The sequence below is a fragment of the Notamacropus eugenii genome, chromosome 2 (genome assembly GCF_028372415.1).
Source record: "Notamacropus eugenii isolate mMacEug1 chromosome 2, mMacEug1.pri_v2, whole genome shotgun sequence".
NCBI lineage: Eukaryota > Metazoa > Chordata > Mammalia > Diprotodontia > Macropodidae > Notamacropus > Notamacropus eugenii.
The window spans coordinates 295,102,221-295,121,823 of NC_092873.1; the positions used below are offsets into that span (position 1 = coordinate 295,102,221).

The 19,603-nt window shown below is 43.2% G+C and overlaps 1 protein-coding gene across 3 annotated transcripts in view; it reads left to right on the plus strand.

Annotated features, from left to right (window-relative positions):
* Window positions 1–1,629: 1,629 nt before the first annotated feature.
* Window positions 1,630–19,603, plus strand: part of VANGL1 (VANGL planar cell polarity protein 1) — a 78,860-nt gene continuing 60,886 nt past the window's right edge. Inside the window, exon 1 of one of the 3 annotated variants that reach the window (XM_072644452.1) lies at window positions 1,630–1,833. The gene's annotated coding sequence lies outside the window, so the exon portion shown is untranslated. The remainder of the gene's footprint in view (window positions 1,834–19,603) is intronic. The other 2 variants (XM_072644450.1, XM_072644451.1) reach the window with 2 other exon arrangements.

Sequence of the window (19,603 nt, forward strand, 5' to 3'; positions counted from 1 at the left end):
CTATGGAGTTCTTTTTTCTCTCTCCTAGGCCATGTCCCTCATTCCAACACCCTGTGTAGTGGAGAGAGGAATACCTCAAGAGTCAAAGGTTCTAGATTTGACATTCTATATTCTCTGGTTTCCTTCAAGATTCAGTTTAAGTCCTACCTGTCCTAATTTGGCTGGAGGCCCTTACCCATCCCTGGCTCCCTTCCAGCATCTTCCTTCTGAGATTAACACACACACGTACCCATATGTACATATATGTACATATATACACACATGTATATACACATACATCCCTATACACACATATACATACACATACTTATTTTGTACATTGGTTCCCGTTAGAATATGAACTCCTTGAGGGTTTATTGTTGAGTTGTGTCCCTTTGTGACCCCATGGACCACATCATGTCAATAATCTTCATGGGGCTTTCTTGGCAAAGGTACTGGAGTGGTTTATCATTTCTTTCTCCAGCAGATTAAGGAAACAGAGGTTAAATGACTTTCCCAGGGACACACAGCCAGTAATTATGTGAGGCTGGATTTGAACTCAGGTCTTCTTGACTCCAAGCCCAGCTCTCTATCCACTGAGCAACCTAGATGTCCTGGAGGGCTAGAATCCAAATTTTTACCCTTCTTTGTGTTCTGAGTGCTTAGCACAGTGCCTGGAACATAGTAAATATTTAATAAATGCTTGTTGACTGAGTGAATTTGATCAAATCACCTCGATTCTCTATGTGTTTCCTCTTGATCTCCAAGGTTGCTTCTAGCTCATGATCCTATAAACTTGTAATCTTATCATAATTGCAAAGGCTTATAATAACAATAGTAATAGCTAACTTTACATAGCACTTACTATCTGCCAGGTACTGTGCTATGTGCTTTAGAAATATTTTCTCATTTGATCTTCCCAACGACCCTCTCCAGACCTGACACTCCATCCATGCCTCCCCCTATCTAGTTTGGAAGACGGAAAATTACTTGTATCAAATGTATAAAAACTGTGTATAAAGTGCTAGGAAATAATTTTGACTGAGGGTCCTAAAGAACTCTCCGGTTGAATAAAGTCATGGACCACAGAACATCTATTTTGCTCACTCAAGGATGCCATACTTGGTGCAGTTTGGATTTTTTTTTAAACTTCTTACACTTCGGTAATAGTTTTGGGGATGTGAGGTAATTTCCTTGAGGGCAGGAATTGTTTTGATTTTTTAATCCTTGTAACTGTATACACCTGGAAGACAGAGCATGGTGCAGTACTGAAGCCGATCTGATCCGACCTAATTCATTAAGCGCCGCCTAGGTGCTAGGCTCTCTGCAGTGCTGGGGGCTGGGACCTCGGGGACAAAACAATCTGTACCTGTCCTCCAGGTGCTTACATTTCACACGTCGGATACAACTCGGGCAGAGAGTGAAGATGGGGTAGGGGGCTGGTGGCACGGGGCTGGCGGTTTTCCAGGTGTGCCAGCTTGCTGGAAGTGGGTGCCGGGGTCTGTGCCTGGGTGGCGTGCGTTGGGGGGAGCCCAGGACTCCGCCCCAGTGCCTGCAGGTGGGCAGGGCAGGGCAGGGCTGCGCGGCGCTGGCTGAGCTCCCGGCGGCTTCTTGGCTTCTGGCCGCGCCGGGCTCGGGCTCGGGCTTGGGATCTCGCTCGCTCACTCTCTCGGCGGCGGGGCTGGGCTCTGGGCTGCGGGGCGGTGCCGGGACAGGAAGCGGAAAGCAGCAGCGGAGCAGCAGCGGTGGGGCTGCGCGGAGCCTCTGCACGGAGCCCAGCACAGGCCGCAGAGCCGGGGGGCTGCTGGGCGCCGAGACCCCGCGCCGGGGTCGTCCGCACCCGCTGGGACCCAGGTGAGCTCCGGGGGAGGCCGAGAGGGACTGGGCCAGGGAACTGAACCTGGAGCAGCGCCTTGGAGCGGACCTCTCGGGGGAGACGCCCCCCACCCAGGGACCCCGCATCTACCCGCAGCACCCCTCCATCCCCCGGACTGCTCTACTGCCCTCTACCCGAGATCGCGCCCTGATTCCCCCCTCTCCCAGCCAGGGACCCCTCCCGTCTGTGCTGGCTAGCGGACCCCGCCCCATTTCTCTCTTCCCCTGACCCTGGGAACCCCGCTTCCCTCCAGTCCCTCAACAGATGTGCCCTCTTTTCCCGCCGCACCCTTCTCCCCGACTCCATAGCCTCACATCTGTACATGGTGCCAAGATGCCCTTCCCAGCCCCAGTAAGTCCCTCTTCGTCCTCCCTTTCCAAGTCCCTTATCTTGGGGGGTGGTGGTGGTTCGGGAAGGTCCGCTCTGGAGCGCAATTTTCGGGACGCCCGGAGCGTGGCGAAACCAGAGCCTGCTTCACGTCCTTGGCCGCATCCCAAGCGGTTTATCCGCTGCAGCGGGTCCTAGGGAGGCCCTGGGGTGGCCGGGCAACCCATCGACTTGGCCGCATTAGGGCCAGCTCTGGACCTCCAAGAAGAGGGCAACAAAGATCCCCATGGCTCTCCCAGCTAGGCGATGAGCCTGGTTTAGAGCATCAGCCAGTGACCCCGGAGCTGCCCAGGCTGAGCCTGGGGAGGGGGTTGCTTATTTTCACACCTCCTTTATATAACCGAGCCAGCCCTGAAGGCCCAGCCGGCGGAGCCCAGCTGCGCTTCTGGGAGCAACAGGCAGGTAGGAGTTTACTTTCAAAAAACGCCGGGGTGGAGCAGAAATAGGCTGGCGCGGCGCTGAAACCCCTCTTCGGAGAACTCCTGATACGCGCCGGGGCAGAGTCAGCCGCAGGACAGGACCTCATTGCCTCCCCCAGCCTTTGAAGTGCTACCAGAAATGAGGCTAGTAAAGAAATGTAAAGAAAGCATTATAAAATTTTAAACGCGTTGGTTCGGGGAGACTAGAGCTCCTTAGGAAATAGGGCCTGGCTGTCCTGGAATCCTACCCTGCTCCCTTCCCCGCCTCACATACCTTCCCCCCACCCCCCACCCCATCAGTGAGTGAGTGTGTGTGTGTGTGTGTGTGTGTGTTCTTTCGTTCCTCGTGGGCAGTTTTTTCAGGTTTTGCCCCTGGTGTCCCCAACACGTAGCACAATGGTTATGCACGTAGTAGGCGCTTATATACTTAAATAGAATTAATTCATTGCTGGCATTACGTATGTGCAAAGTAGGCCGAATCTTTACTTAATGAGAGTGTTAGGGGGTACATTTAACCGCTAGTTAGAAGGTGTTAGCATACATGTTATGGCGTCTTTTGCCAACTTCATGAGAAGGGCGGTGGGAAATGCCTGTATATTTTTATCTACTCTTTTGAAAAGCAAGTAAACTGTAAAGAATCCGGTGTTTTCACTGACATGTTTTTAAATTTTGCAGGGACTGCTGAAAAATATTATAACGTGTCACTAATCAACAATACTAATTAGCATTCTCTTTCCAAAGGGTGGGTTGTTTGATTACATGTCTCCTAAGAGTCTTTAAGTGAGATGGCAGAAACTGTCTGAATCTAGGGAGGCATAATTAGCCATTTTATGTAACCACTAATTAGAGTTTTTAGGGTTGAATTAAGTCAGTGTGATATAGTTGGGGCTTTGATTTGTGGGAGGAAGCTTGTTTTACAGTTCAAAGAAACAACACACTCTAATCCGTGACTGTAGCCTTCCCAGATTTGGGGTGCTACTCAATGTAATTAGAAAATGATGTAGATGGTGTTTCCCCCGTGATCATGGGGGACCAGTGTGTTGATTCTTAATTTGAATGTAAAATGTGGTAAGAGTTTTGTGAGTCCCACATTTGGAGACGTCATTTGCCAGCTAATATACTGTTAGCCACACATGGATTTGAACTTCTATGGAAGCTTAACGATAGTAGCAGTATGATAAATTTAAATTCTGGACCCCTAAAGACAAAAAATTAAAAGTAATTTTGTCGTTGTAAAATAAAAAGTTCTTTGGAATGGGGCCTTGGTTCCTGTTGCTCCTGCACTCCCATCCCCCCCATTCCCCGTATTTGAGGGACTGCTGGGCCACATTTGTACTTGTGAATAGGAGATAAAATTGAAGAATGGATAGATAATGATTTTGAAGAATTTATGACTTGGCTATTCACCTGTTAGTCAAGGGGCCTCTGCTGTGAGTGCTGTATTGCTGCAGAATTTCTAATGAAACTAATTGAATTAGGCCAGTGAAAGTGCCATTTCCGGGATGGTTGCATTTAGGGTGAGGGGGAAGGGGCCAGGCCAGCTGCCCCCCAGGGCAGTTTTGGCTTTCTGGGATGGACTTTCTATCAGAGATCTCCTCTTCACTAGCCTGAATGTGTTATTAAGAGTACATGTAGGTTTCACTGCTGTCGGTTTCAATTCTTGTCATCATTATCAACTCTTACTATGCTGAGCCTTCACTGTGTCAGACACCCTAGGGAGTTTGCTACAAAAGAAATGGGAGGCATGGAAGAAGAGGGGGAGGGGAAGTAGGCGTGGAAGAAGGGGGCGGGGGGAGGACGTACCTGAATAAAAGTCATACTACAGATAAAAATAATATACCCCCGCCAAACACAAAAGCAGATTCCTAACCACTTAAAACTGTTCAAGCACATGTATACCCAATGATAAAGGTGTTGCAAAAGGAATTAGAGTGAGTGAACCCTAGAGAGATTTCATCTGGTGAGGGAACTGAAATCTATATTTCAATGGAGGTAGAAGAAACCTGCTGTTTCCTTTATATGTGACCGTGGCAGAGAGGCATTCATTTAAGAGTGGTTATAGAGAACTGACTTGGATACTTGAATATACAATAAGCATTGTCGAACATTGTTTCCAAGCTAGAAGACAAGCCCTGTGGTAGAGCAGAAAGCCAGTCAAGCTTGGGTTCAAATCCAGGTTCTCTTGGTAAGGAAGTGGAGAAATTATTTTGCCTCTTGCTTCTTAGGATCTTGTTTTTCTCATCTATAAAATGAAAGAATTGGATATAGTTATCCCTAATATATTTTCCCATCTTAGATTTTATGAGTTGTCCATATGCTATAGAACACTGGTCTGGCGAAATTCATGGAGATCCTTACTATTCATTCTCTCTGACCAATTCTGTGTCAACATAAGCATTCATATGCTTCTTTTCCTCCAGTTTCTCTGTTTCTCTTCTACCTCCCCTCTCTTCTCATTCCTCTCTCCCCTTTGATTCATCATCCTGGTATTAGGGCATGTAGATAAGTGATAAAGAGGAGTGAAAAGGAATAGATAGGAGAATTTATTTTCAAAATGAATATTATAGCTGAGCAAGTACCTTAGTAAGCTGAAAGTTTGATGAGAGCAGGGCTATGATTATCTAAATAACTCCTCCAGTGCTAGCATAGTGGGTGATTAATATCTGTCAAACTTTAAAATTGCATGGTGATAGATAGTACTCCCTAAGGAAACATGCCACCATAATCAGGAGGTTAATTAATCTCCTGAAGCCCCAGCAGCAGCTAAGTAGTTCAGTGCTAGCCTTGGGGTCAAGGAGTTGTTGTTCAGTCATGTCTGACTCTTTGTGATTCCATTTAGGGTTTCTTTCTCCAGCTCATTTGACAGATGAGGAAACTGAGGCATGCACGGTTATATGACTTGCCCAGGGTTACACTGAAGTCAGATTTGAACTCAGGAAAGAGAATCCTGACTCCAAGCTGAGTGCTCTAAACACTGAGCCATCTAATCCACCCTCAGATACTTGCCACCTCTGTGACTAGGCAAGTCACTTCACCTCTGTCTGCAGTCAGTCTTTTTTGATCAAATGAGAAGAATAATAGCCTCTCTATCTCTCTCTCTCTCTCTCTCTCTCTCTCTCTCTCTCTCTCTCTCTCTCTCTCTCTCTCTCTCTCTCTCTCTCTCTCTCTCTCTCTCTCTCTCTCTCTCGGCTGTTGTGAGCCTAAAAGGAGATAACAGAAGTAAAGTGCTTTGTAAACATTGAAGGACTATATAAATGCTAATATTACTTTTATTTTGAGGCAGCTAGGTTGCTTAGTGGATAGAGCACTGGGCCTGGTGTTAGGAAGATCTGAGTTCAAATTTGACCTCACTTACTAGCCAAGTGACCTCACTTACTAGCCTGGACAAGTCACTTAACTTCACTTTGCCTTAGTCCCCCCTGGAGAAGGAAATGGCAAACCACTTCAGTATCCTTGCCAAGAAAAACCCAGGGACAGTATCAGCATGCTGTGATCCATGGGGTCATGATGAGTTGGACTCAGTGCAACAGTAACAAACAACAGATTATCTATCTGTAAAACGAGTGGGTGGACAAAATCATTCTTAAAGTTCCTTTAATCTCTGAAGTATTAGAAAAGTTCTATGCACATTGTACCCAGCTTATGCAGCCACAGTATATCCACAGCCTCCCAAACTATACTTGTCTTCTGGTTTACCAGATCCATGTTTTGGGCGGTAAAGCTAACATAAAACAAATTCTTTTAGATGGCCACTGGTAAAATAATCGTAATTATTATAATGACAAAATGGGAAAATAATTATAAAATTGAAGATGCATTCCCATAGAAAAGATTATTTTTGCTCCAAGACATAAGGAAAACCCACAAAATACAGCTAACTTTTTCAAATCCTATATTTAAAGGGGAATCCTCCCATTTGGTATGTTAATGGATATGTGATTTCATTGAGGTGGGTACTCCTTCCACAGATGAACAGGAAAATGGATCTAGCCCCCTCATTTTACAGATAAGGCTGATGAGTCCCAGAAAGGTAAAGGGATATACCTAAGGTCCCATGGTTAGTAAGGAACAGAGAGCCAAACCATCCATTCAGGCTGACCTCTCCAAATCATCATTTTCTCTCTTGCTTCTATTCTATCATTCTTATCTGTTCTGTTCTGTAAATCTTCATAGCGCATCTGCCTCTTACTTCTCCATTGACCTCATTTAAAATAAATTTCTCAGATACCAGTGAAGCACCTGGACTATCCATCTCTTGTCCTGTACTTACTTTTCAAATGATTTTTCACTTGTTTCAGTCATATCTGACTCTTCTTGACCCCATTTGGGAGTTTCTTGGAAAAGATATTGAAGTGATTTGCCATTTCCTTTTCCAACTCATTTTATAGATGAGGAAACTGAGGCAAACAGGGTTAAGTGACTTGCCCAGGGTCATACAGCTAGTAAATGTCTGACGCTAGATTTGACCTCAGGTTTTCCTGTCTCCAGACCTGATACTCTATCCATTGTGCCACCTACCTGCCCTTTCTAGTAGTAGATCTCCTTGGTAATGTGTTAATTAAAGAGAATCAGACTTGAGGCACATAGTGGGGAAGATAAGATTTGAACATCAGGGAAAAGTCAGATTTTCACATCATTTATCATATGTAGATAATTGGTGACTTACTACCACCAACTTATGCCCACTACTGGTGTTTCCATTGGCCTTTGGGTGATTTTTAATTTTGATTTTTCTGAGATTGTAGTGTTCTCTGATTCACAGCCATGTAGCCACACTGAGGGAATGTTGGTTTTAAAGAGATGAACTTTTGCAGTATCCCACAGTTTGGAATTGTTGAAAACACAGTCTCCCAGATACACTGCGGCTCATCTCTCCATTATTCTCAGTTCTGGGCATGGCTCACTGTAGACAGGCAGCAACTGAATATATATGGATCTAGAGTTGGAAAGGGATCTCACTGGTCATCTGGTTCAGTTCCCCTTATTTTACAAATAAGAGAAACTGAGGCCCAGAGAGTTTAAGTGATGTGTGAAGACCACGTAAAAATAATAAGTGGCACAGGTGAGATTTGACCTCGGATCTGATTCCAAATCTAGTGCTTTTTTTTACTTGACCTTGAGTTCTTGAAGACTATGCCCCCAGATGGTGTGTTATGCCATGTCAGATATGGCCCCAGCACCCTGTTTTGAAAGACCAGCCTAGTAAATTTGGAGAGGCTTGGCTATGTGTTCCTTCCTGTATACATGCATGTGACCACTCACAGATTCGTTTGACAGACTTCTTGCCTAGCAACATGTCATACCATAGACTGGGCAGTTTGTATTTTTCATCTGCTTCTTTACAAGTAGCAATGGTGGAAAGGAAAATGTCTTTCACGTTTCTATGGATTGCATTAAAGAGGCATCATTGTGTCCTGGAGCTCAATACAGCTTGTACAAAGTCATGTGTGATTAGGAGCATTTGGAGAACAGGCTTGGACCTTGCTCGGGGCTTCTTCCTCCATGACATTAAATTACCCATTAAAGGGGAGTTGGGGATGGGAAGGCCAGTAATACTACTCATAAGAATTTATAAGGATGAGCACTGTATCCTAAATTGTTATACTGGAAAATTGCTTACAAGAGAATGTGGATATGCTCGACTTCTCAAATTCGGTCTGTGGTTTTGTATGGTCATCCTAAAACCTAGCCAAACCGAAACTCTTTGTTTGAAAAAGAACCTCAGCTTTTCAACTCATATTTTTATCTTTTCATTATTGATGAGAACTACTTTATTTTTGCTACTGTTATTTCCCATAATTCATTATCTCCTCACTGTAGATTTCTACATACTTAACCTGGTATCTATGATCTCATTATTTTTTTTAAAAAGTTTTGATTGCTGTATTTCAATATAATTGGTCTTCTTTCTAATCCTATGTATTTTCTTTTATACATTTAAAAACGTTGTTCAGAGAAGGGATCTGTAGGCTTTAATAGGCTGTCAGAGAGGTCTGTGACCCCACAAATGTTAGGAACCCCTGACTTATCCTTTAAGTGGTACTCATCTCTGCTTTACGAAAGTGGATACGACTTTAGGAAAAATCCTAGAATGAACCACTGAACTCTTTGCTTTTTCAGTTAATAAAGCATAAGAAAGTCCTTCCTGAGATGTTTACCTTTTGATTCCAGAATCTAAATGAATGTTGTTGCTGTTCAGTAATTTTTCAGTTGCAAACAATACTACATGGTCCTATTTGGAGTTTTCTTTTCTGGCATGGTTTGCCATTTCCTTCTCTAACTCATTTTACAGATGAGGAAACTGAGGCAAACAGGGGTAAGTGACTTGTCCAGGGTCACATAGCCAGTAAGTGTCTGGAGCCAGATTTGAACTTAGGAAGATGAGTCTTCTTGACTCTTGGCATGGCACTCTATCCACTGTGTCACCTAGCTAGCCCACAGATGGATGTCAGCCAAGACAGATATATGGTATATATCTTTCCTAATACCACTGTGGATACAGTTGCCTATACTATCCAAAAGTTGACATGCTCATGAGGCCTATATGTAGTCCCTTTCTAAGTATTCCCTGTGGTGCTTGGAGATCCTGGAAATGTAGAGGGTACCTGGGGTTTAGTCAGTCAACAAACATTTATTAAGCACCTACTATGTGTCAGGCACCATGTGAAGCATGAGGGAATGTAAAAGAAGGCAGAAGACAGCCCTTGCTCTCAAAGAGCTTAAAACTTGTGTACAACTTTGTGCCAAAAAGATAGCTACAGAATCAACTGGAAATAATTGATAAAGGGAAGACATTGGCTTTAAGGAAAATCAGGAAAGGCTTCTTGTAGAATGTCTGGTCTTAGCTGAGATTTGAAGCAAGCTAGGGAGAGCAGGAGGCAGAGATGAGCAGGGAGAGACTTCCAAGCATGGAGGACAGCATGTGAAAATGCCCAGAGTTGGAAGATGGAGGATCTTGTTCAGGGCACAGCAAGGAACCCAGTGTCACTGGATCACAGCGTACATAGAGTGAAGTTAAGGTGTAAGAAGTCTGAAAAGATTGGGGGAAGAGCAGATTATGAAGGGCTTTGAACACCAGAGGATTTTATATTTGAGAGGCAACAGGGAGCCACTGGCATTTGTTGAGTAAGCAAGGGGTGGGTGACAGGGTCAAACTTGTACTTTAGGAAAATCCCTTTGGTGGCTAAGTGGGTGATGGGTTTGAGTGGGAAGAGGTGTGGCCATAGTCCAGGCTTGAGGTGCTGAAGGTATTCACCAGGGATGTGGCAAAGGTAAGACTTGGCAACAGATTGGATGTCAGGTGTGAGAGGGAGTGAGGAGTTGAGGAGAATGTCTAGGTTCCAAGTCTGGTGACTTGGAGGATGGTGGTGCCCTCAACACTAATAGGGAAATTAGGAAGAGGAGAGGGTTTTGGGGGAAAGAGAATGAATTCTTTTCTGATGTGTTAGATTTAAGATGTGTATGGAACATACATTTTGAGATGCCCACTAGGCACTTGGGAGATGCAAGTGTGGAGAGAGGAGTTAGGGTCATAGAAGATCTGAGAATCCTTAGCATAGAGAAGATATTTAAATCAGTGGGAGGTGATGAGCTCACCAAATGAAATCATATAGAGGGAGAAGAGGACCCAGAAGAGAGCCTTGGAGGATACCCAGTTATGGATTGTAACCTGGATGAAGATCCAGCAGAAGAGACTGAGAAAGAGTGGTCAGACAGATAAGAAGAAAGCTATGGACATGGTTCAGGCTGGTTGTTCTTCATTTTTGAAGAGGACCAAAATGACATCACTATGATAAAGTCAAGTTTCAATGTGTCCTACTGTAGCTGACCAGACCAACACATGCTCAGAAGGCTCTACCACAAGTCGGGCACAAATGGTCCATGTGAACATTTGGGGTAGCTGCTCTAAATTTGTGCATCCTGCATTTCTTTGAGCTATTTCAATTCTGCTTTGCTCATAGAGCATAGCACCTTCTCTGATGTGGGCACGCCATACTGAGTGGTCCTGTGTCAGTGTCTCCCATGTCACATAATCAGTTCCAAAGTTCTTGAGAGACCTTGAGAGTGTTCTTGTATCCCTTCTGACCACCATGTGATCGCCTGCCCTATGTGAGTCCTCCATAGAACAGTCTTTTTGGCCAGCGCACATTTTGCATGTGAACATGGCCAGCCCATCAGAGTTGTGCTCTCAGAGCCTCCCAAACACTAAGCTAGCTGTGGCAATGAGTGTGTCAACCTCATTATCCATGTGTACATCCCTGGAAAGTATACTACCAGGGAGGCAGAAGGGAAGCAAACAACCATTAAATAGGGAGAGACTGACATGAGAGTGGGGATGATAGAGGGAGCAATCTGCTGGAAAAGTCAGGATGATGAGATCATCCAGCTCTTAGCACAGTGCCTGGCACATAGGCACTTAATAAATGTTTATTGATAGATCACTTGATCATTTGTGCATGTTGAGGGGTTTCTCATGGCAAGGAGAGGGGACATCTTTTTCATGTGAAGAAGGGATAAATAGGAGTAGCCATTAGGGGAAGGCATATGAGTGATTTGAGATGAGGAAGAAGGGAGAAGTTCTTGACAGATAACCTGAATTTTTTCAGTGAAATATGAGACATGGCTCTTAGCAGAGATGATGTGGAGTAGAGTTGTTAAATGAGGTTTGAAAAGCAATGAAAAGAAGTAATGAAAAGCCTCTGAAATGAACAAGATATTGACTCAGTTAAGGATATGTAAAAGGATTGCTTTGCAGCAGTGAGGACCCAGTTGAGATTATATAACTCAAATTTGTCATGGACCCAGGCAGTAGCGATTTGTGATATTCTCTAGCTTTGTTCAGTAGCTTGAAAGTGGAAGCAAAGGCAGCAGATGGTGAGGATGATCCAAGGCTGAGTTTTCCAGGGCAAGATGGGCTCTAGGATAAATGGGCAAGGGTCTGATGAGATGAAGACAGGGTAGAGTTGAACAGTTTCACTAAGAGATCAAAATAGAGAAGAGAGCAAAGTGTAACCAGTGCAAATGGCCTCTGTGTTTACACCATCTGTAAAAAAGGAGTAGATTGGAATAAATGATCTCCAAGGTCCCTTTAGCATTCTGTTGATTATTTATAACCTATTTCTAGCCCTCAATTTTATGATTCTCAAATCAGATTCTTCCCAGTGTATATTGGGGTCTGTCACAACATCTTCTGGGTTCTGTGTTTATACTTTCCTCATTTTCCCTGGCCCTCCTGTTAATATTTGTGGGTATTGGATTGTAAGCCTAGGGCAGGGACTGTCTTTTGCTTTTCATTACATCCCCAGTGCTTAGCACAAGTGCCTGGCACATAGTAGGGGCGTAATAAATGTTTGTTGATTTGAGGCAGAGTGCTCCTCCATTGCTTTATTGTATTTCCCTATCATCTCTGCCTCCTGCTTCTGTGCATTTTGCTCCAACCTTATGTGCACCATACATTACCTTGTAAACACCACAGCTGCAGCGATAGCCTTTAGGGCATATTTCATGCTTATATACAGCTGCCCTGTTGTCCTGACTCTCAAGTCTGTTTTTAAATAAATTAACCTGAGATTTTATGGGTTTGGTGTTGTCTTTACCTTCCTTCCTTTTCCTTAATTTACAATCAGATTTAATTAGTTAGCAGTTTGGAACTGCTCTACATTTTTCTCTCTGGAGCTCCTGTAAATTCTTTGACTAGGCATGGGATCTTAGAGGAAGCTGCCTTGGAAGCTAGGTTGGTTTTTCTGGTCTTCTGATGTGAGTTGGCCCAGAACCGACTGAAGGGAATGAGAGAAGGGAACAGTCATTTTTTAAGTGCTGTGTACTAGGTGTTGGGCATTCTCGAAGCACTTTACAAATAGTTTCTCATTTGATCTTCACAACAATCCTGTGTTCTGTGATGATCCTCATTTTATAATTGAGAAAACTGAGGCAGCTAGAGGTTAAGTGACTTTCCCAGGATCACACACACTTAGAGTGCTTGAGGTTGGACTTGAACTCAGGTCTTCCTGACTCAAGGCCCAGTGCTCTGTCTGTTTTTTCACCTAACTGCCTTTGTGGATTGTGGAAATGGATGAAAAGGTAGAATGAATGAATAAAAAAGTTTTCTTTAAAAGTATACTCCCTGTCAAATATTGCTAAGTGCTCTCAATTTTCAGTCATTTCAGTTGTGCCAGACTCTAGATATTGGAGTAATTTGCTGTTTTCTTCTCCAATTCATTTCACAGATGAGGAAACTGAGGCAAACAGAGTTAAGTGACATGTCCAGGCTCACACAGCTAGTAAGTGTCAGAGGCTGGCTTTGAACTTAGGAAAATCAGTCTTCCTAATACCAAATGCCAGGAATACAAATGCAAACTCATAGATATCCCTTGCCCTCTGTGATATGGCGTTTTAAAAGGTGGAAACAACACGGATCAGAGAGTGGTAGCCAGGGAAAGCTATTTTGGTTTGGAAAGTTAGCGGAGTGGAAGGTTGAACAGAGTATAAGGATTTCATCCTAGAGTCAGGGCCTATTTGAACTGAAGAAATCAGAGAAGGTAATGGATGGATAACAGACAAGTTGCTGTTAGGGTCCCAAAGAAGTGGAAAGAATGTCTCTACTTGGTTATCCTTTTACAAGAATGACCATGTTTGGGGGAGGAACCAAGATTGTGGAGTAGAAAGACACACATATGCTAGCTCTGAAACCCACAGCCCATAAAATATCTGTAAAGAAGAACTCCCAACAAATTCAGGAGCAGCAGAAGCCACAGAACAATGGAGCAGATGAGATTTCTGTTCCAGAGGGCCCTGAAAACAGACACCAAAAGTCCATCAGGAACCGGACCTGGAGCGGAGCCCAGCCCTGCCTTGGCCGCACAGCACTGAGAGGAGCAGATCCAAGCAGGCTTCGGGTACAGAATCTCCAGTGGCCGCGCAGGTCCCTCCACCCACAGGCTCCAGGGATGAGTGAGAGATTCTTTTTGGCTCTGCCAGGAGGGGAGCAGGGTGTCTCCATGGGTCGGGCCCCCTCGGGAGGCAGCAGCGGACAGGCAGGAGCCCAGATTCATTGTTGAAGGTCTCTGCATAAACCCCCTGAGGGAACTGAGCCCTGTGTGGAGGCCCTGCTCCCACCTGAGCACCTGAACTTAATCTCACACTGAATAGCAGCCCCACCCCCGCTGAAAGCCCTGAGGCTGGGAAGCAGCATTTGAATCTCAGACCCCAAGCACTGGCTGAGTGGATCTGGAGGTGAGGAGGGTGTGGAGAGGACATTCAGAAGTCAAGTCACTGGCTGGGAAAATGCCCAGAAAAGGGAAAAAAAATAAGACCACAGAAGATTACTTTCTTGGTGAACAGATATCTCCTCTCTTCCTTTCAGATGAGGAAGAACAAGGCTTACCATCAGGGAAAGACACAGAAGTCAAGGCTTCTGTATCCCAAACATCCAGAATAAATATTCAATGGGCTCAGGCCATGGAAGAGCTCAAAAAGGATTTTGAAAATCAAGTTAGAGAGGTGGAGGAAAAGCTGGGAAGAGAAATGAGAGAGATGCAAGAAAAGCATAAAAAACAGGTCAACACCTTGCTAAAGGAGATCCAAAAAAATGCTGAAGAAAATAACACCTTGAAAAATAGGCTAACTCAATTGGCAAAAGAGGTTCAAAAAGCCAATGAGGAGAAGAATGCTTTCAAAAGCAGAATTAGCCAAATGGAAAAGGAGGTTCAAAAGCTCACTGAAGAAAATAGTTCTTTCAAAATTAGAATGGAGCAGATGGAGGCTAATAACTTTATGAGAAACCAAGAAATCACAAAACAAAACCAAAAGAATGAAAAAATGGAAGATAATGTGAAATATCTCATTGGAAAAACAACTGACCTGGAAAATAGATCCAGGAGAGACAATTTAAAAATTATGGGCCTACCTGAAAGCCATGATCAAAAAAAGAGCCTAGACATCATCTTTCATGAAATTATCAAGGAAAACTGCCCTGAGATTCTAGAACCAGAGGGCAAAATAAGTATCCAAGGAATCTACCGATCACTGCCTGAAAGAGATCCCAAAAAAGAAACTCCTAGGAACATTGTGGCCAAATTCCAGAGTTCCCAGGTCAAAGAGAAAATACTGCAAGCAGCTAGAAAGAAACAATTCAAGTATTGTGGAAATACAATCAGGATAACACAAGATCTAGCAGCTTCTACATTAAGGGATCAAAGGGCATGGAATATGCTATTCCAGAAGTCAAAGGAACTAGGACTAAAACCAAGAATCACCTACCCAGCAAAACTGAGTAAAATACTTCAGGGGAAAAAATGGTCTTTCAATGAAATCAAGGACTTTCAAGCATTCTTGATGAAAAGACCAGAGCTGAAAAGAAAATTTGACTTTCAAACACAAGAATGAAGAGAAGCATGAAAAGGTAAACAGCAAAGAGAAGTCATAAGGGACTTTACTACAGTTGAACTGTTTACATTCCTACATGGAAAGACAATATTTGTAATTCTTGAAACTTTTCAGTATCTGGGTAGTTGGTGGGATTACATACACACACACACACACATACACATGCTTGCATGCACACACAGAGACAGAGAGCACAGAGTGAATGGAATAGGATGGGATCATATCTTTAAAAAAATGAAATTAAGTGGTGAGAGAGAAATATATTGGGAGGAGAAAGGGAGAAATGGAATGGGGCAAATTATTTCTCATAAACGAGGCAGGCAAAAGACTTTTTAGTGGAGGGAAAAAGAGGGGAGGTGAGAGAAAAACATGAAGTTTACTCTCATCACACTAGACTCAAGGAAGGAACAAAATGCACACTCATTTTGGTATGAAAACCTATCTTACAATACAGGAAAGTGGGGGAGAAGGGGATAAGCAGGGTGGGGGGTATGATGAAAGGGAGGGCAGTGGGAGGAGGGAGCAATCTGAAGTCAACACTCTTGGGGAGGGACAGGATCAAAAGAGAGAATAGAAGCAATGAGGGGCAGGATAGGATGGAGGGAAATATAGTTAGTCTTACACAACACGACTATTATGGAAGTCATTTGCCCAAACTGCACAGATATGGCCTATATTGAATTGCTTGCCTTTCCAAAGAGAATGGGTGGGGAGGGAGGGATGAAGAGAAGTTGGAACGCAAAGTTATAGGAACAACTGTCGAGTACTGTTCTTGCTACTAGGAAATCAGAAATACAGGTAATGGGGTACAGAAAGTTATCTGGCCCTACAGGACAAAAGAGAAGATGGGGACAAGGGAAGGGAGGGATGATAGAAGAGAGGGCAGATTGGTGATAGGGGCAATCAGAATGCTCGGTGTTTGGGGGTGGGGGGAGAGGACAAATGGGGAGAAAATTTGGAACCCAAAATTTTGTGAAAATGAGTGTTAAAAGTTAAATAAATTAATTTAAAAAAAAAAAAGATGACCACGTTCTTCATTCCAGTTTAATGGAATTTGAACTTAGCTGGTCAGGTTAGTCAGTTACTTGGTGGCCTCTATAAAACAAGACACCCCAAAGCAGAGGTTCTTAACTTTTTTGTGGGTCATATATCCAAGGGTATGCTAGAAACATTTAACAACTGGCTTTCAAAAAAACCGTACATATTTTAAATTTAATCTTCGTTATAAACATTTTTTCACAATCAACAGTACAGTTTAAATCAAGGCCTAATTTGTCATGTTTGGTATTTTCCAGGATGTAAATACTAACACTGAAAAAATGTAACAATTGACTTCAGCAGGTTTGAGCTGACTCTGCACACTCCTGCATGGATGGAGACCTTTGACACTCTGGTGAAGGCAGATTGTGGATGCTTTCTTAAAAGAATGTTTTTAAATATACCAAAATAAAATATATAGGATTATAAAGGAAAACTATAAAGGAAAGCTATTTAGAAATACAGTTATAAAAATATTTTTAAATAAATTCTTGAGCAACAGGTTAAGAGCTCCTGTTCTAGATAGTCCGTGGAGGCAGGAGACAGCTCTAAGGAGGGTGAACTTTGGTAGCAGAGAAGATAGCCATCAATGGAAGAAGAACCCAGTCATTGAGAGTAAATCACCTCTCTCTTCTGGGGAGTGGGAATTTCTCCCTCTTCCACCCAATCTCCATAACTTTGGCCATAGCATATTGTAGCTTAACTCCCTCCTTGTCTGTACCCAGAAGGAAGTGGGTCCTCTCAATCAAGGACATTAGACAGGGAGGAGCTTTATGAGTCCAGAGTGCTCTGGGCATTAGTAGCTAAGCTGTTTAGGATAGGCCCATGGGACCCAACAGAGCTACTAATGGTGGGGCTGTTCTCAGGGGAACAGCATAAGGAGACCCCAAGAAGGGAAAGGCAGTTTGGACCCTGCGGTATTGAGATGGGAGTTGCCTGGACCATGTTTGTTTCCTATCATTGAATTCCTTGTACTGCTGAGTACATTTGTGGTAGAGTGTGAAGCTCCTGGTTTATGGCAATAGTGTTTTGTACTTATTTTCTGATGGTTTCTACCCATTGGAAACTTGGACTCCTGCCTTGGCTCCCCCAGATCCAATATTTGAGCAAAAGCTTTATATACCTGAGGCCTAGGGCTCTATGCCTATTCCTGGCTGACTTTTCCTGGGTCCTTGCTCATAGCTTGTATTCCACAGTATGGTGCCTGGCACATAGTAGATACTTAATAAATTCTCTCAATTTATCTTTCTTCTTTCTGTCTACTGGCCTTGCTATGTGATACAGTTCTTACCATTGCTTTGAGCTGATTGGTTAACTACTGAAGACAAGTGAACCAAGAGGGGTTCATACACTAATATTAGGAATGTAGACATACTGAATACAGTACTTTCCTTCTCTGGTGGTTCCTGAAAGAGAAGGAACTATACATATTCAGATAAGTACAGTTATCCCTTCTATATCATGGGAATTGGGGGTGTGGCACCCCTGTGTTCTGGAAAATTCAAATAAAATTTTTTGGTCCTTCCTTCATACCAGAGAAAGTCTTAATTATTATAGTATTAAAAGATAAAAGATGTTGATATTAAACAATACTGTATGCATATTTTATGCATTTCCAAATTTTTAAACTTTTTTTGTGTCTTCTGCAGGTCTTTGTGTGTAGTCTACAGCTTCTGCAAACACCCCCCCCCCCCCCAAATTCCCATTTAATTTCTTATGCTGACTCATGGTGTATTGAAACCATGATGGAGAGAGTCATGATGTGGAATGGATAACCGTATATGTAAAATAAATATGGTACCCCTCTTAGGACTTGGCCATTGCCATTCACTGTTGCCTTTGTTGGGACCCTAGAAGACCAACTTCCCTAGGTTCAAGTTCAAATTTCTAGGACAGGGACTGATCCATAGTTGTCTTTGTATCATTGACAGGGATGATGTTAAGTTTGGAGTCTAGGTTCTTAACAGTGTGGTCCTAGATAAATCACTTTTCTCTGTCTGTTTATAAAACTGGGATACTGCCTCTTCATGACATTATGAGCATGAAATAAGAAAATGTCTATGAAAATTGTTTGAAAAGAATCCTCCACTACATCTTTGAAGGAGTTGGGGAGAAGAATTTGAGAGAATTCAGACTAGCCCCTCCTAAAGAGTACCTTCTACTGCTACACTCACTATTCCCTCACACCTGGATGGGGCGCTCACTATTATCACCTCCCCTAACCTGGCTTGTGCTGTCACCCTGCTATTTACAAATGACTTTCTAAGAGTCAAACCCAAGTCTCTTCTCAGGCTTGATCTTATCTGATCTTTCTGCAGCCTTTGACATGGCTTTGACCTTGACATGGTGTTGACCACGCCCCTTCTGGTTGGTTTTGTCTTCCTTGGTTTCTGTGACACTGCTTTTCCCTATTTTTCCTCCTATTTCTCTCATAGTTCTTTGTCAATCTCCCTGTTCCTACCCATTAAGTATGTTAAGTATATTTCAATTCAATGTGCATTTATTTAGAATCTACTATACATGAGACATTATGCTACCAGGGGTGGGGAACCTGTGACCTCAAGACCACATGAGGCTCTCTAAGTCCTCAAATGTGACCCTTTTATTGAATCCAAACTTCACAGGGCAAATTTCCTTAATAAAAGGATTTATTCTGCAGAATTTGTACTCAATCAAAAGATTTCATCCAAGGGCAGGCTCCCCACCCCAACCTAAGCCTTCTAAATCCTGGCTATTTCCAATCTTCTAATAACTGTAATTGATATTTGTTTGGCATTTGAAAGTATACAGAGAATATTTTACATAAATTAATCATGTTCAAACCTCACAGTGCCATAAGGTAGATGCTAGGATGTAATTATTCCCATTTTACAAATGAGACAACTGAGGCTGAGTGGTCAGTTGACTTATCAATTGTTATAGAGTTAAGTATCAGAGCTGGCACTTGTAGAACTTCCTACCTCACGGTCCATCACTCAATCTGTTGTACCATGCTGACCTGAAATGATATGATTAGGAAAGAGTCTAAGATAAAAGGAAGTTTACTTTATAATGTTGTAAGTTGCTGTGGCAGCACTGGAATTATAAAGCTAAATTTGCTTGAGAAGTTTGTGATAAGATAAAGTTGAATCCCTACTTGATTTTTTCAGGGCTATTTTTGCTTATAGTGATTTTGAGGGTTCTGATGTTCTACATGAGCAGGTCTGTTGATTCTTTTGTAAAATGGGGGGATTGGACCAGTTAATGTATCTCTAAAATCTCAATTGAGTGATCAGTAGTTATGTATTACTCATCTGTGGTGTCATCTGCACTGTGCTCAACTTTGGAGTTGTTGTTGTGTTTGTACATGACATCAGGGAAATGATGCCATGACTTGCAGTTGACTTTCATTTGAATGAGGAAGGGGTATGCAAGGTCACCAGCCTCACTTTCTCCTCCTGAGCCATCTGGATCCAGTGACCAGATATTCATCAGGATGACTGGAGATGATCCAGGATGCAATAGGGGACCCTGACCATTT